Source organism: Lonchura striata, chromosome 1 (assembly GCF_046129695.1).
Source record: "Lonchura striata isolate bLonStr1 chromosome 1, bLonStr1.mat, whole genome shotgun sequence".
Taxonomy (NCBI): domain Eukaryota; kingdom Metazoa; phylum Chordata; class Aves; order Passeriformes; family Estrildidae; genus Lonchura; species Lonchura striata.
This window is the reverse complement of record NC_134603.1, coordinates 90,160,911-90,178,507: the sequence shown is the minus strand read 5'-3', so window position 1 is coordinate 90,178,507 and position 17,597 is coordinate 90,160,911. Positions and strand designations below refer to the sequence as shown.

The 17,597-nt window shown below is 41.8% G+C and overlaps 1 protein-coding gene across 17 annotated transcripts in view; it reads left to right on the top strand.

Moving 5' to 3' along the window:
* Positions 1–17,597, top strand: part of ATXN1 (ataxin 1) — a 367,335-nt gene that overhangs the window by 269,195 nt on the left and 80,543 nt on the right. For all 17 annotated transcript variants that reach the window (XM_077785675.1, XM_021553039.3, XM_031503950.2 and 14 more), the window contains one exon: positions 6,190–6,297. The gene's annotated coding sequence lies outside the window, so the exon portion shown is untranslated. The remainder of the gene's footprint in view (positions 1–6,189; positions 6,298–17,597) is intronic.

Genomic DNA, 17,597 nt, shown 5'->3' with positions numbered 1-17,597 from the left:
CCTGAAAACTTTGTGGAAGTAGCAGATGAGTAGCTCTGGGCACCTGTGGCTGAACCCAGTGAGGCAGAGGCCATGGTCCAAACTCAAATCTTACCGGCACCAGGGCATTGGTACTGTGGGCATCTTGTGGAATCACTGCTGACATCAGACATCAAGCCTCTTCTCTGATTTTCTGGATTGTAGCATTAACAGTCTTCTTCAGGAGGTTTTGTCTCTGCCTAGTTAAAATAACTGCAATTAGACAGAATCTCAGCCATTGCTTTTGGTGCTGCTTCTGTTTGCAGCTCACATCATTTGGATCCTCCTTTCAACACCATCTTTGCAGGAGAGCTGTGGCCATTGTATGAGAGGTGTCTGTACATGTCTTGAAGACCCTTGAGCTTGCTTTCATCTGTAGCAAGTCAATAGGGTGCTGCAGTTCTTCAAATATGCAGGAGGCTCATTGTCTCCACTCAGGGCTGAGCTGCATTTTTTGCATAACAGCTTCCGCAGAGGAAAAAGAGAAATATTTATGTCATGTAACAGAAGCATCCAGAGTGGTTATTTTTTACTGCTTGTATCTGTTCAACATTACTGTCTCTCAGCCTGAATTATTATGGACCATTTGCATTCTTTACTCAATCTCTTCTGCTCAGAAGACCTGTAGAAATTACTGTGTTACAAGCACACAGGCAACAGAGTTGTTTTTACTTTAAACCTCTGTATGAGAAGGAAGAAAGTTGTCATCCTAAGAGAAATTTAGATCTGTGTTGAAATTTCCCCAGCCCCTCCCTCACCCACCAGTATTCCTGCTTTGATAGCCATAAAGAAGTGGCAAACAGGGCATGCTGATGTGAATAAGGTGATGGATTTTTATTGAGAAGTACATCATTGACCTCTGATAGGAGGTATTTGTGAGGTATTTTTTTCCTTGTGGTTCTGCACTGTTCTTGCTTAGACAAAACAACCTGAATGAGCTCCTCTTAGTTTTCACCTGGTGGCATTTTGTGTTGCACCCACAGCCCACCTCTTGACTTGCTATTTTAATACCTTATGCTGCACTCTCTGAGGGAAGATCAGGTGGAACTTGGAAACTGAGCCCACTAAGTGAAGCACAAGGCTAAGCACAGTCTAACCTCATGCCTTTTTGGAAAAATGGGGTATTAGTGAAGTACAAATAAGAAGTACGGTTGTGATTGCTGTTATTTGTGTAAAAGTGATGCCTCTGAGGTCCTAGTTAGATTTGTGTTTGTATTGTTATTAGGCAGCATGTAAACAGAGAGTGTGAATTTGAGCTGTTCTGCATTTTTTCCCAAGTACAACTGCCATGATGAACCTTCATCTGTTTTCCAGTCACTTGTGCAGAGGTGTTGAGGTTAGGGAATGGTTAACAAGAGCAGTGAAGACAGCTCTGGGGGCAAAGTTACTTCCATGGTTTCCAGATGAAGAGGTTTGGAAGGGCAGATGAGTGCAGTGACTATGTCCAAAAGCTCTCAATCTTTTTGCATAGGCTGATGCTAAAATGAGGGGTGGTTTACCTGAGCCTTAAGTTGTGAAAAATACCTGCTGTGGGTGAAGTAATGATGAATGATGGTCTTTAGATTAATTCTTGGGACACTGATTTCTAGATGACTCCAAGCTAATGTTAGTTGTGCACAATCAATGGCATCTTGCGTAGTGCCTCCTGCACTGGAGCTGCAGCCTTGTCCTTTCAGCGTCACCTGCTGCTCCCATCTCTGTGCTATTCACAGGTACATGTTCCTGTCCTGCATTTTCCCTCTGAGTATGCTTGGAGATGGTTTTCACACAGGAAAGATGTTCACAGAGCTGGAGAAGGCAACATAAATGTTCTTCCCTCTGCTACAAATGGAGGGGCAGGATGGATTGCTTCCTTGTCTGAGCCCCATGATCTGCATCCTCTTTTTCTGGTTTAGGACCTGCAGGATATACAAAGTGCTAACAACTTGATTTACTGTTCCCCTTCGCCCTGAACAAAGTGGGTGTAACACCTTGTGAAGTTGGGCATTTCACTGTGGACCACATGCAAAGCCATGGGAGATGTTTGTTTACATGAAAAAGCCTTGAAGAATCAAGCTTCAGATGAGGAATGGATGCTAAACAGAAATCAGAATGATGCCTTCCTGTTTTATGCAAACAAAACCTCTATTGTCCTAAGGTGATACTGCTTCACTATAGTATTAAAGTAGGCATAATTGGGATTTAAGTAATTTTTACACTAGCAGAACATCAGCAGCAGCCTTTATACACTGGACAAAATGCCAGAAGACTTTCAGATGGGCAAAGTTTGGCATGGCTGATGTAGAGAAACTTTTATTAACTTGCAATCTAAATGATAGTAAATTCTTTGTTGCTTTGTGGTTTTGAGGTTTTTGGGTGGTTTGTTGTTGTTGGGTTTTTTTTTGTTTGTTTGTTTTTTTAAATTTATTTCCATTGGAATCTTTTCTCGTTGTATAAAGTCAGCTAAACCTGTTGAAAATAATTTAGAAGTTTTTTCCTGACATGACAGATGATACACACATTAGGTAATTGAAATCATGCACGCTTTAGGAAGATAAAACCTCGCCTTTCCCATTTGCAGTGAGGCAGGATTGAACCTGTCTAAAACTATTTCATGTAGAGGGAGAATAAAGCAGGAAATGAATTATGGTTTTATTTAAGATGAAGGATTAGTTGAGGGATAATAGTGAACAACGAAACAACTTGGGCACAAGGCTGCCGTCTCTTAAACAGCTTTATTAGCTTATGCTGATTTGTGAATTAGGGAAACCATGCAAGAGAGCAAGGGATGACAATTAAAAACCTGCAGGAAAGGACTAGTAAAATGGTAATCTCTCACTGCCTGATCTTCAAAGCAAAATGGGAGAGCATGACCTTTTCTTGGAATAAATACAGGATATTGCATGTAGCCAACTTCTGGTTTTCAGGTTTTGCCAATTTGCAGTTGCTTGCTTGTACCACTGTCCTTATTTGTTGATTGCCCTGGGGTCCAATTTTAGTCTCAAAATACTCCTGAGAAGTATTTCCATGTTCTTTGATTTGAGATCTGTTCATATCTCAATTACACTTCTAATCTGTCAGCACAGTGTCCTTTTTAGCTCTCAAAGACAGGGCTTGCTGTGATATCTGAGTAACCATAATGCTGTGGGACCATGAAAAATAGCTTCCTTGGTAACGCTTCCCATTTATAGCGGAGATGTGAGCGGTAACCGTGTACATGATAATGATTTGTTGATCATGGTGAAACTTCAGTCACAAAGTCTGGTCAGGACCTAATTGCACTGCGAACCAGCTTTGTCTGCTGGGCCCTCCAAGTTATGACTGCTTTACATGTTCCATGAAGAGCATGTCATGAGAGCCCATCAGATCTGCCTAGCAAAAAGATGGTCCCAGTTAGGGACTGGGTGCTCTGCTCTTCAGGTGAGGGTTGTGCTTCAAGAAGCAACATCTCTCCATGCATCCTGAGTTTTGTGCTATGCTATCTTTAAATCTTAAGCATAAAAGTGCCTGGGAACATTTGCAAGCATACATGACTTGGCCCTCACAGAGTGAAGTGCCTGTGGGTAAGGTCAAGTGAGCAAGTTGTAGCAAATTAAACTAGCTTGTGAATTTATAGTGCATAATCTGCTCCATAATAATTGGCTGTGTGCATGGTACAAAGGCACCCTGTGGTAAATACAAGGTCTCTCACCCCTTTTTTTTGCCTGAGGTGTAAGCTACCTTGCTTCATGTTATCTTTCCTGTGAAATGTAAGTGCATGGAGAAAATCTCTGCCCCAGAGTACCACCACTGCACTGTGTTGCATAGGTGCTGCTTATGGCCTGTTCCTGTGTCCCTGCACTTGCAGACATGTTCCAGGCTGACAGCAAGGTCACTGCAAGCTAGCAAACAGCCTTGCTCCTGATTCAGTGATCAAAGCCCTGGTTTGGGCAGTCAGAGCCTTGCTAACTTGAACAGAATCAAAATCCTAATCCCACTTGTTGAAGTTAGTAGAAGGACTTAATCACTGAGTGTAGTGGGTGTCAGCCCAGGGTTACACACAGCTGACTCTCCAGGGAGGCTCACAGGAGTCTATCCAAGCAGGAGTTTGCCAGGAGTAAACATCTCTGCTCTTACTGAAAATAATTGGAAGGCGTCTATTTTTGTTGGAAAACTTAAATATTTTATCATAGTCATTTGGACTCCATTTGAAGGTTCCCCCAAATGCTAAATGACAAGAGATAAGGATTAAAAATTGCGATTTTGAGGGTTGCCAAATTATTGGGGGAAAACCCCATAAATAATTTGCAAATGCTGAAATCTTTCATCTTAACACTTAGAAGCAAAATGGTTTGAGTATTTTGAGCTGAGTGGAGGTTTTTAAATTGTGAAAATCTCATAATTGAAAGAAAAAAATAAATGGCTTGAAAATAAATTGGTTTGATTTTAAGCAAAGTTTCAAGGTTTTTTTGGGGTTTTTTTAAAGGTTTGTCTTATTTTTCTCTCTTTGGTCTGCTTCCTAAAGTTAAATATCTTGTGAGACCATGTCTGATGGTGTGTCTCTGTCAGATAAGCAGCAGAATCGTACTTCAGTAGAAGAGAGAAGTTGCTGACCAAAGTCTTGGAAGTGTAGCCAGGGGCTGGTATCTGAAGGCTTTTGAGGTAGCAGTGCCTCTGTCACAAAGGACTTGTAATTCTGAAGAAACTTAAAGTGGGAAGATTTTTTAAACAGGTATCTTGCATTGCTACAGTCCATCAGGGAGAAAACAAAGACACATACACTTTGGGACTAGTGGTCACCATCCTCACCATGAGGGCTGAGCCTGAGCCAGTAAATCCAGGAGTAGCCTTACACCAAAACTGGATCAGCTGGGCAGATACTGCTTTGGGCTTTAGAAGGTTTTGTTGTTGCTTTGTTTGTTCAACTAAACCAGTCATAGGTGTAAACATCTTTTGAATAGCAATGTTTTTTATCATTGCATTGTCTTCCCTCTGCTCTTCACCCATGAACTGCTCTTGTCCATCTGTCTGACTTGTTTCCTGCCTTCACATAATGTGAGATTCATCTGCATTCATATGTAGCCATCTAATCTGAGCTCAGTGTCTAGACTCACTTTATGGAGAGGACCAGACCTTTCTAGAGAGTGAATCATTCTGTCCTAAACCAGATGCTTGATAGGTCAAATGAATAATTTTCTGGATTGCCTTGTTTCCTCCAACAAGTGAAGAGAGTTTGCACCGTCTACTAAGGTGTAGACTTTGGTCCTGCACTTCTTTTTGATTTGAGGACATGGATTCTACCATAAGGGATAAACCATATTATTCTACCATAATGGGATCCATGTGCACAAATCCTGAAGTGACGTGTGAAATATTTAAGGAGGTAGGAAATCTTGGTGGCACAAAGTGAAACTAAGAATTTGGGAAGCACAAGGAGACCATGGGAACCTGGTTCAATGAAAAAAAATGTTTAATGTGGGGCATGTAGCAGTATACACTTCGTTTTAAGTATTCTGTGTGGGATTCACATAAAAATGAAACCCAACTATTTCCTCTGACCCAAATAAATAGGCTGAGGACAGTCTGATACCTTGTGTAGTAGGTAAAAAATAAATAAAGAGTCGCTCCACAGTTAAATTTTGTCCAAAAAAGCAATGAAAGAAACACACAATATTAAATATTCTCAAATATGAAAAAAACTTCCTACTGAGGAACAGCAAGAATGTGTGTGTGTATTTTTGGATTCAGTACTCCTCTGTTATAATATTGCAGATAACCATGGAAATAGATAGGTGTTTCTCTAGAGGACTTCATTGAGAACAAAAATCTTCCTGTGTGGATCTCTCTGCACATTTTGGACTTTGTTTGCAAACACTTTTTAAAACACCAATTCCAAGTAGTTTTTTTCTTTCTCTTGTTACAGCAACAGAAGTATCCAAGAACTATTTTAATTATGTATCTGCTTCAGCAATTCTGAACTGGGTTTTAATTTTGCGTAATAATATGTACAAAGCAAATGACTCTTCCTATCCTCGATCAGTGCTTGTCATACACTCAGTCTGTTCTGGAATCTTCATCTTGAGAGCTCATTAAAAATGCATTTGCTTCAAGGAGATGTAGGAGTCAATTGTTCATGTGTGACACTGCTCTATGGATTTTCCTCTTTTTGTTCCTTGCTTTCCTTTCTTACTTGGTTTTGCTTTTGTTTTACAGCTCTATCTGACTTTATTTGAAAGAGGAAAGCCAGTGATCAACCCAGCAGCTTCTGAAAAATCTAAAGGATAATCCAGAATTCCCTGAAGGAAGAACAAAGTGAATGTTGTGAGTTCCTAGCAGTGGCAACAAATACTTCCAATTGTGTCTTTTGGGAGATAGTATCTACCCTGTACTATTTGGTCTCTTCTGTGTGATGCACTGAGCACCAAAGAGCTGAATTTCTCTCCCTCTTAATTTTTTTTTCTTTTAATGGGTTTAAGGTTATCTAAGGAAAGATGGTGGGCTTCTTTTCCTTGGACTGCTACCATTATTTGTCACACTGCTATTGCTTTTTAATTAAATATGTGAGCCTGCATTGGAAGGCCATGTGACTATGTAGCCTAACAAGAATGAAAAATACTATGGGTAATAGTTAATGCATCTACAGGTCAGATTCAGGAGTTTTATGCATGCTTGCACAATGGTTGAAATTATTCGACCACTTTCAAATTAGAGGAACGCATATGTAATTATTTCTGGTATTCCAGACTCCTGATGGTCAGTTTGTTATATTAGTTTGAGTATTTCCAGTACAAATGCTCCTCTTAGAGGTTTGTGTTCATGGGAACTGGAGTAACACACCTTTCCAAGGGAAACACAGTCACTCAACTGAGACCATGATTCAGCTGTGGGGTTAATGAAAGAAAATATTCCCATGAGGGATGGCTAAAGAGAAAGCATGAATATTTTTATGTTCATTGTTTTTTCTTATGAAGCCCACTGCTTTTCTGGGTTGAAATGAGCAAACATGCAGATCAAATGTAAACATTCTACAGAAAGAGTTCTCTGCCTGCCAGGTTTTAGAATAATCCTTATTTTTTTCCTTAAGAAAGAGCCATGGGAATTTCCAAGTTAGGCAAGTCACTACTTAATTCTTATGCCCAGAGTATGCAGTGGTCCTTCAAGATGTTAGTGATAAAACAAGCTGCAGATTCTTCCAGTTCAACCAAACTAGTTTGTGCACTTTCCATTAATGTAGTAAATATAAATATATTTTCTGGCTTGCCTTCTAGCTCCCTCCTTTGCTCTGCTTTTCCCTTTCGGTTCAGGCTTTGGGAAGCAGATTGAGACAGTCTAAGTGGTGATGTTTTCCCAAGAACCAGATGCAAAATAGATATTAGAGGAGACACTGAAATTTTTTTTTTCATCTCTTGCCATTCCCACCTGTTTTGACCTACAGTGAAATAGTTAATAAAGCCAACATTCGGAATTTTTACTTACTCTAGTTACCACTAAGCTGCCAAGATAGTAGCTCATTAAGATGAATAAGGGACCTCAGAAATGTGGAGCTTCTCACTGTCCATGCACCCAAGCAGGTATGGCCATATCAGCTTATTCCCACATTTCAAAAGGCTTCTTTAAAACCACAAGGACTTACTTTGCATGTTGGCATCCTAGAACAGGAGAGGACAGATGATGATGATGATGATGATGATGATGATGATGATGATAATAATAATAATAATAATAATAATAATAACATCCTAGCATGCAGAGCTGTTGGGATAATAGGAGATGTTTGTTTAAGATATTGCAATCACCTCCACTGATTGCAACAGCAGCACCACCTCAAGTGAAGAAGAGCATCCTCTGGGTCCTGTAAGGTATGTAGTGTGCCAGATCTGCCAGGTAAAGTGAAAGAGGCAATCATCAGCCATTGCAGGGGATGTAATATCTGTTGAAGATGCTATCAGTGTGATCATTACATTCTGCCCTCTCCTAAACGGTTTCAAATCAGCCCACTTAGAGCACAGTGTGATGTTCTGCTACTGTGGTGCCAAAACCCTGATTATACTCAGGAAGCCTGGGTTAGTGCAGAAAAAGCAGCACTCTTCTCACTAGGTATGGATGGGAAAAAGTGTTATTGAGAATTGCTCTTACCCTGGCATCCAGGACTGGTTCCTTTTGAGGAATCATTTGTAGGTGATGGAGAGCTTTTTAGCAGTTCCTTGAGACTGTATTTTGTATAAGAGACTGGCTTCTGCTTAGAGGACACTGCTGCAAGAAGGAGGCAGTGAGCTAGGCTCCTCCTCTCCTCTTTCCTTTAACCTCTTAGGGAGAGAAGTATACCAGAGGTAAGGAGGTACAGTGTTTCTCCTGAAAGGAAATCCTAGCATACAGTGATTTTACTGAAAAATATTACTCTCTCTTCCCTGTTTGCAGGGTGTTGTCATGTTAAGATGTGAGGAAAATGATCAAACTTTTCCCATTGCAAGTGGTAGCTGTTTCCTTCTGCTGCTGCCTTCTGCCACCAGGCAAATTTCAGAGGAAGGGGGGGTGTGAGAGGGAGGGGTGCAGTAAATTGAGACCAGTGTCTTGTATCCACCTAGAAACTGCCTGTTTACTAAACAGTACAAAGTTCTTGCTTCCTTTTTCCTGCTCTCTTCATTTGGATGAAAAGCATTTCTGGAATAGCAGCGCTTGTACAAATCAAGTCCATATTCTACTTCTGGGGAGAGAAAAAGGGATGTCAGGAGGGTTCATTAAAGAGGAACGTTTATTTTAGTAAGGGTAAAAATGAAGCATGACAAGGCTCCTTTGCTCCTGCCAGAGGGTACCTTGTGTATTCCAGCATACGGTTTTGTAATTTTCTGGTAGGATGTAGGTATCCTAAGGTTTTTTTTTTTCCATCCTGAAAACATATGCCACAGCTTTTTTGGAGTGCTAGCCACACAAGCACAAACACATTCTAACAGGAGCAATGAATAAACTCTTCATGTTCCTCACTCGCAGGCATTTTTTTTTCTGTGCTTATGTGAAAACCTCTGGCACAGTTTGTGGGAAGTGGAAAATAAATCTCTAAATCCAGTATGTGTCAATAACAGAAACGTGTTTAGTTGATCTCATATCTATAACTGTTATTTTGGGCAAACTGCAGATGGTAGGATAGTAAACATCCCCACTTCTAGCCCAGACAGGCTTTCTATGCCCTGCCTTCAGCAGGAACCTGCTGCTGTAAGGGATGACTCTGAATAGGGTCTTGGGGGACCATGGTTGCACATGGCTTAGCCCCAGTTCCATCCCATTTTTGAGCTGCTGCCTTCTTTTTCTGTTCCTTGGCCCTCCTTGCTTCCTTTATCCTGGGTCCTATCTCCCATGTACTCCCCCCGTGGCTGCCGGCTGTTTTTCCTGGCACGTGGAGCCGTGATGGGTCTGGGAGCGACAGCTTCTGGAACTGATGTCAGTGCTGCTTCCTGAGCCGCCTGGCCAGGCTGGCTGCAGCCCAGGCACACCCTCTCCCCAGAGCATCACCTTCTCTGCCTGCCTGTCCTGCTGCTGCAGCAGCCCCTCGGGGAGGAGGCTGTACAAGTGATGGAAATTGAAGGTTAGCGAGCAGCCATCTCCCACGCCTGGAGCCTCAATGCTGGGTTTGTGGCGTGGTTGGAAGTGATGCCTGGTTTCTGTTCTGAGCTGTACACACCTTGGAAGAGCTATGGGAAGCTTTGACACATGCAGACTTAATGATTCTGGCTGTCTCTGCTTTTGTGTTGCTTTGGTATCTGTATGCTAAATCACTCCATGGTTTTCTATGGAAATTACCAGGCTGCTGAGAAAAGAGCAGAGCTGTATGTGTCCGTTCTTACAAACAACAGCCCAGTACATGTCAATTGGTATTTATAGTGAGAGGGAAAAAGGGAGGAAGAATCACTTTAATTTGAGAAATGTCTCTCCGAACAGCAGTAATTTATTCCTAGGCATTATTCTTCATTAAGAGCTACAGACAGCTGCAGCTTCCCTTTAAATAGAAATTTCTCTCTGCAGGCATGCTATACATAGGGCTTCAGGTTTCTGCCATTTCTCTGCCAAAAAATCAGAAGTATTTCTCACCAAATAAATGTTTATTCAGAAAGTTGTATTTCCTGGCTTTTATTTCACGTCACAGGCTTCCGGCAGCCAGGCGAGAACAGCTCAAGTCTGTCGTTTGGGAGAGGAAGCTGAAACAGTTTGAGTCTCTTGTGGGGCTTCAAAAAAAAGCCTCTGACCATAACTCTGGGCCTTCAGTTTGGCAGTTTACTTTAGCTGTTGAACACTGGATTAAAATGGATCCTGCAGAAATCCTGCAGGGCAAGTGTGCCTGTGCAGATACAAAGTGGTGGTGGTGGTGGGCGTTTCTATGCATCAGCTCAGCTCACCCCCTCTCTCGGCCTTGAAGCCACAGCCATCCTCAGACTGCATGGGTGGCAAACTGGCTTTGGCAGCTGGCAGCAGCTGGGCTGTTTTGTTGGTGGGGATCCTCCATATGATCAGTGTATGGACACATAGGAACAACAGGCGAGAGCTGGGCCACGCCTGCTTGCACCTGCCACCCAGCAGAGAGGCTTCAAGTCCTGCAGAAGGATGTGCAGCAATGAAGTTATAAGCCACCAGTGCTCCAGAGGACTAAATACCTTTTTTAATTCACATCTGTGCAGCTTCCTTGGATTTACTTTTCTCTTCTCTACATTCCTGCTGACTGGCTCTTCAGCTAATGATTTCACCTTTTCCTCACTGTCTTTTCCAGCCTTAACTGCTGAGCTTCCTCTTATGTCTCCAGGGCTTATCTGGAACCATACATTCCATTCAGTGTGCCAGCCCCTACCACTCCAGTAGGTAACTTTGCTGTCATGGCAGCCCCAGCTGGTTGTCTTTTGTCTTCTGTGGCTATGGTGCTCCTGTCAAGACATGATGTTTTCTTTCTCCATATCTCCGCCCAGTTCTCCCTGCAATCCTGAGTTTATGGCTTATAGTATGCAATCCATGTATTAAAATAATTTTTAGTTAGGTCATTCATTACTCTCTTGCTTTCTTCTCGTCCAGTATAGGTTCCAGAGAAGTGAGAAGCTGTAATTTTTCCAGGGCTAAAATCCAAGTCTTTGATAGGCAGACATTACGCCTGAGGCCACTACATGTTGCTACTGGTTGTCAGCTTTGTAAAACTTACCCTGCAGAGCAAAGAAATCTGGGCACAAAGATTGTTCTCTTCTCTACCGTGGCAAGCTGTAGTTTCCCAGTCTGTTCTGTCTTCCCTTCATTGTCTTCCAAGCAAATGGCTGTAAGATTATGACTCCCATGTTTGGACTGAGAACAGCTTTTGCCTGAGCAAACAGATTTCTCTTTGGCAGTCACTTTAACTGCTGCCCCAGCTTTCTGCTGTCAGCTTTGTTTCATGATTTGGCATTAGAGAAGTCCAGGCAGTCCTAGTGCACAGTGCATTGGAGTGAGTAAATGCAGCAAGGCAGGCAGGTGAATAATGCCTTTGTTAATGATCACAATACCAGTGTGGTCCATGAGACCACAAAAAGCATCTCCTGTCGTTCAGCACTGTAGCTTATGGTTCCTTGTCTTTAACTTGGTGGTGCCAGCTGGAGAAATTTCTGATCCTTGTGGCAACTCTGCTTGGTCCAAGAAACTTCCAGTGAAACTAAGAAGCATTGGGAACCAAGCCCAGCCTTTACAGCGTGGCATGAAAGCTGCCCTACTATTTGCAGGTTGTTTCTGGGGGTAAAGCTGATCAAAACACAGGTGTCTCATGCCTGTGAGAATTTTTTTTCTGCTTTTCTTATACTTCTTGTGTTTCACTGCCACTTTCTTGTGCTGCTGTGATAGTTAGCATCACTGGTGAGCTGGTTTGCTGTGCCCATGATGACCCTAACAGTATCTCGTAACCTGCCAATGCTTCTCTCAAAGCTGATAATGTTTGTGGCAGCAGCAGCAGCAAGGAGAGAATATAAATTAAGCTCTCCTAGAGAGGAGTTTTTTTCCCATTTTCTGTTTGAAGCATGCATTGAAAAGGAAAGGCTGTTGATGGTTAGTTAAAGTTAGTTAAGAGGAATCATGAGCCCTTTCTAGCAGAGTATTATTCTGAACAAGTTCCTCGTTCATATTTATTTCAGGTTTGTTTGCAGCCTGCTAGGCATGTTGACCCTGGATGCATATTTTGGGAAGGATTATCAGATACTTTTATTCAAACTGGCTGTATTGATGCTATCAGGTTTCCTCTCAGTGAGTTTTATGTTTCTTGTTGTTAATCAGCTTTGCTGTTTCCAGCTACAGACACTGATGAATGTTTCAGAGGCACCTCATGGCACAAGGGTCAAGAGGAAGAAGATAAGCAAGTTGACAGGATTGCCTTTAGCTTCTTTTCCTGTTGAGGTGTCAGAACTAGAGACAGACTAAGGAAATCAGAGATACTGTTTTTTATTCATTTCTAATGAGTTTTCCTGGCAGCTCTCTAAAGGAAAGAAAAACCCTACTATGGCAAATAAAGTTTATTGCAGTAGTGCAACTTATTACCAAGTTATTGCACTAGTAATAGAAGAAATCTCTTTGGAGAGTGAGGGCTGCATTAGATAAGGGGAGGAGCACTAGTGGTTTTCTGTGCCAGGCAATCTTCAGTCAGAATTGGGGTGGTGATTTATAAATTCCCTTTTTCTCACTTCCAGTGTTTGGACTGCAGTGAATCCTGCTAAAACATTACAAAATCTGTGTCAGTTGAAATAATCTGGGCAAAATGTGGGTTGGCTTCCTAGACAGGGGTATATTTGTAAACAGAGCTGTGGGGATTCCTTGCAACAAAAGTGTCCTTAGTGGAGGCAGTGGGCAAACTGCTTTAAGCCTTCAGCTCCCAAGAGTTTGTCTCTCTGGAAGATAAAACTTGTCTTCTCATCAGCTTGATTTATCATTTCTGATGCAAATAGCTGACAAAAAGAAACTTCAGATAACATGAACCTCTGGTGAAGTAAAAGGGAGCTTGACACTCAGGGTGGAGCAACAAGAAGAGCACTAGAGGAACTGGTACTTTTCATATTCACAGTTAAAATCTTTTGGGCCTGTTTAAAAGGAGTTTTTTTTGTTTTGTTTTTGTATTTGTTTTTGTTTGTTTGTTTGTTTGTTTTTTTTTTTTTAAAGCTGTGCTCTGCAAGCAACTTTGTTAAAGAGTCAGATTCTTATGGGGAAAAGAGATAAAATTATGTTTCTTAGTCAGTCATGTACTGCTGCCTTTTGAAGTGGGAAGGTCCTCATAACTTACTTCTGAGTTAAGACATGTCCATTAATTCCACAGTGCAAATCACCGGGATCCTTTTTACTTTTACCAGAAACATTAAAACATTTGTATAACTATATTCAACCTGAGGGATATTGCAGAGCCATCAAGGAGATATAAGTACAAGCACTTCCTTCTTGTTATCATTGACCAGTCAAACCAGTTCAGCTGAAGGGATTTGGCTTAGTAAGCAGTCCTGCTGTCCTGATGGCATCCATAGAAAGGGCTGTAGAACTTTACATGTCTTCATTATAGGGTGAAGTCTCTTCTTAAATTAAATTAAACTGTCAGACTTCATTAGCTCTGGGTTTTCTTGTTATTATTCTAATGTAATTATCACTTTTCTTCAGTCAGCCTTCTGCTTGCCTACTTCCAAATAAACTCTTTCCATCTGGAGAGTATTTTGAGATGAGGAAGGTACAGTGAAGTAGTGAAACTATTCTCAGCATTGTGTTCTTCCTTTCCTTTTCAACTACCTAGAATGCTATGCAAGGAAATAGAAATAGACAAATACACAGCAACCACAAGGGGATCACCTTCCCTCAAAAAAGATCATGCAAAGGAAGGCTGTTAAGTTTCTGTCTAAGCACATGCAATGGGAGAAAGCATCATACACTGATATATAAATCCCTGCAGTTCTTTGCTTCAAAAAAGCAGCATTAAGAACTGAGGAATCACCCCACTCTGCTCTCACACGTTGCTTCAGCAGTAAGTAGTTCTTGGGCATAATAAAATACCTGCTGACTGCAAGGAGTAAGAAAGGCTCAGTCACTATGGGTACATCTATTTGCGCATCCAAGCCGTGTGCAGAGATTCCCAAGCTGACAAGGTGCTTTGCTCAGGCTAATTAGCCCTGCTTCTCTCTTTACATATTCTCTGGCTGTGCTAATTAGACTGAGCAGGGTGCTGCTGGTGAGAGTCCAACAAGAGTGTCTGTACAGCCTTGCCCTGCAGTGTACCCTCTGTATGCCTGAGCCTGCTCAGCACAATCCCACCAGTCTGTGCCAGCAACTCTGCAGCCAGCACAGGTACTGCCTGCAGTTTTGCTGTATGTACTGTCAAGCATCACTCAGCCTTGGGTGGCTTGCTGGGACTGCAGTGAAGGTACTAAGTGGTAGGGAAGATCTTGAGCAGCTCATAGCCTGTAGCCTTGTTGCTCTCAGAAAAAACATATCCTGCTGGGTATCTTTGATCCTGCCATGTGAATGACTTTCCTGGTTCTGGATGTGGTGCTCTGGAGCACTGAGGGAGTTGGGGGCATTGTGTTTAGGGGCAGAAGTACCAAGGCAGACAACCAGAAATGGTGAAACTGAGGAATAAAAGTGTGAAAAACTTAGACTTCTGCTTTTCATCCTGTTTATATGAGCAGTACTAACAGAAAAATGGGCTGGCATGTTGAATTAGATCATGAAACCTTGCTAATTAGCTGTTCTTTTCCCACTCCACCTCTCCCTTCTTCCTTCTCAGGTGGGATTCTTGCAGAATGAAATGAGTGCAGGGATAGGTGACTTTAATAATTTGGTATTTTAACATTCAATTCCAGCTAAGTTTTCTATTGATTATTTTTTTCAAAGACTTTGAGTGAGCTTACAGAAGAGAGGTTTTGGAAGAAACAATCAAAGAAGACCTTGACAATCCCAAAATGACTACAAATAAAACTGTTTTCACTCATTATAGTAGATGTGGCTTTTTACTCCCTGGCTGTTCTTCCTCTGACTGGCACTTTCCTGGGAGATGCGGTTGAGAACAAATGCGTATATATACACACACACACACAAACGCGTGCGCGCGCACACACACACACACGTATGCCTATCTATATATACATTGATCTGAGTGAGCCTGGGAATGGAAAAGCAAGTGCAAAAACATATGCTGGGTTTGGCAAGTTGGTCCTTTTAGTTGCACAGTTTCCTGATTTATGTAGTTTAAAAGGTGCATTAATGTTCTGTGTGTGATGTTCTGAAGTGTGATCAGAACTTGGATCTCGTCAAAAGATGGATGTTCATGTGTCATTCCATTTTGTGAAATAGTAGTCCACAAAATACCACGTCAAGCCACAAATAAATAGCTGTGCTGTATTATTTTGGGGAGTTGCAGTTTCTAAGACAGTCAGTATGTTCTCAACCATTAAGTGAGTAGAGAGTGTTTTGAAAAACTAGAAAGAGCTTTGTTGACTGAAATGGCTGGGCCAGAGCTGAAAAGGAAGAGTTTGCTGTTTTAAAACATAGCAGACATTTTAGACATTCTTATCAGGATGCTTCAGTAACGCAGTTGTGTGAAAGGCTGATAAGGGAATGTGCAATAGCAGCCCTCATCATTTAAAGTGCCCAAACTTGGCACATTCTGTGGCAATGTAGAATAGCAATAAATATAAATCTCATGTTCTGGAATTCCTGGGTCTCCTTATTAGCAGATCAGTGTGTAAACACTGGCTCAGTGTGTCTAGTACTAGAGGGATGTGTTTTGTTCCTGCAAACGGATGTGTGCTGGCTATGCACCCCCTGGCGCATGTGTAAGATAGAGTAGATTCAGAATGAGCTGTACTCCGCATTTTCTAGAGGAAGTCTGTTTTGTATAAACCACACATGAAATCAGTGTGTACATAATTCTTCACTGCAGTGCAGATATTTAAATCATGTTTTAAATCATGACTTAGTTACTGGTTTCTGTCGATCTGCCTAGTAAGAGCTTGCCAGGAGCATCATAACAGGACAACTCAATCAGAATTCCAGATTTAATGCTGCTCCTTGGTCAGACTGGGACTGGCAGTTTTCATTTTGCTCCCAGATCTGCACCAATTAAATGCATAAAAATGGTTTGAAAGAGCAGGAAGAGTTTTGTTCACTGAAATGACTGCACTAAATTTGGAAGTGGGGAGCAGCAGGAGAAAGAGCACTGGAGTACTAGTGGCAGGGGATGAATGCCAGTGTTTGCACCCCATGGTCCCTATTGTGTAGACCTGAAGTAGCTGTTTTTTCTCTTACAAGCTTGAGCCCTGAGCCTGCTTGTTAACTTCTGCATGCTTTTAAGGCTGTCTGGCATGTCAGGGCTGGAGCCTCGAAGCAGTAGGGATTGGTGTTTATCCTTGGTCAGAGGGAAACCACCATGCCAACACAAACCCACTTGTCTGATGAGACCAGTGCTAAAGGTAAAATGTAAAGCACTGGTGATTGCTTCTTTGGGAAAGCTATTGAAATAGGATAAATGGTCCGTAATTGAATTATGATTGGCATTTTAAGGCTTATGACAATGTACTTAAGCTCAGTGAAGGCATTTCTATTTGCATGTTCCTTCAGGACTTCAAAATGTTGTGAAGAGTGCAACAAACTGTGATTATGGTTGTGCAAAGCTGGCATTATCGATGTAGTTGAAACTGAAATTGCACTCAGATGGGTTTGGTCACGGTGCCTGTATTGTGCTGGAAAACCCGAGTGATTTGGTTTAGAAAAGATTTGTCATATTAAAGCATCTCTTCTTGGTTCTATGGGTTTTTTTTTGTACTTTCCATTTCTGTTTTGGCGAAGATGGTGTGGGGGATGAAGAGTTGCAGATTGATGATTGTTTGTCTGTAAACCATCTTACTGGAACAGAGACTGTGGGAGGCTTTCTCATGGCTCTTAGTCAGACCACTACCTTATCTAAACAGTGTGTGACCCTCCAAGATGCTACATGTGGCTCTAACCCAGCCTACCTGCCTGATCAGAGTGCATATAGACATGTTTGTAGCAGAGGGAGAGGAGCATTCATCTGGGGAACCGTTCCCATATGTTCTTAAGTCTTTCCTTTCTGACAGCATCCTTTCACTTGATTTATTTTAATCCAGTTCAAAGATGGTCCAGGAAGTAGAATTTGATACTTTGATAGAGGAGGTTACAAAATGAGGGCAAGGCTGCATCCTGACATCACAACATGGTACTTCTTTTGACATTGCATTAATATGCAATAACTTGTAGTGGTAGCAATGCAGCAACTCAAAACAAACACTGTAAAACCTTTATCTCAGACAGTGGTTGTCACTAGAAATGCAATTACCTGTGAGGACCATCAGTCTTAAGACTACTCATAGCAGCAGTATGGGACAGTTTATGGAATGCAGTTTAAGGCATTTTCTGCCCATGGATGTCAGACAGGCTGACAGCAGGTAGGAGACTGATGGCAGAGATCAAGACTTGCTGGGCATTACCTGACTCCAGTTTTATGATTGAATAGGGAAGAAATTGTATCCTTGATCTTTACCTGAAAACAGTAAGAAGGAGGAGATACAGAGAAGAATATGCAATTAGAGAAATAAACCAACTATTCATGCTGCACTTTCATATCACTTCTTGCAGTAAAAAGG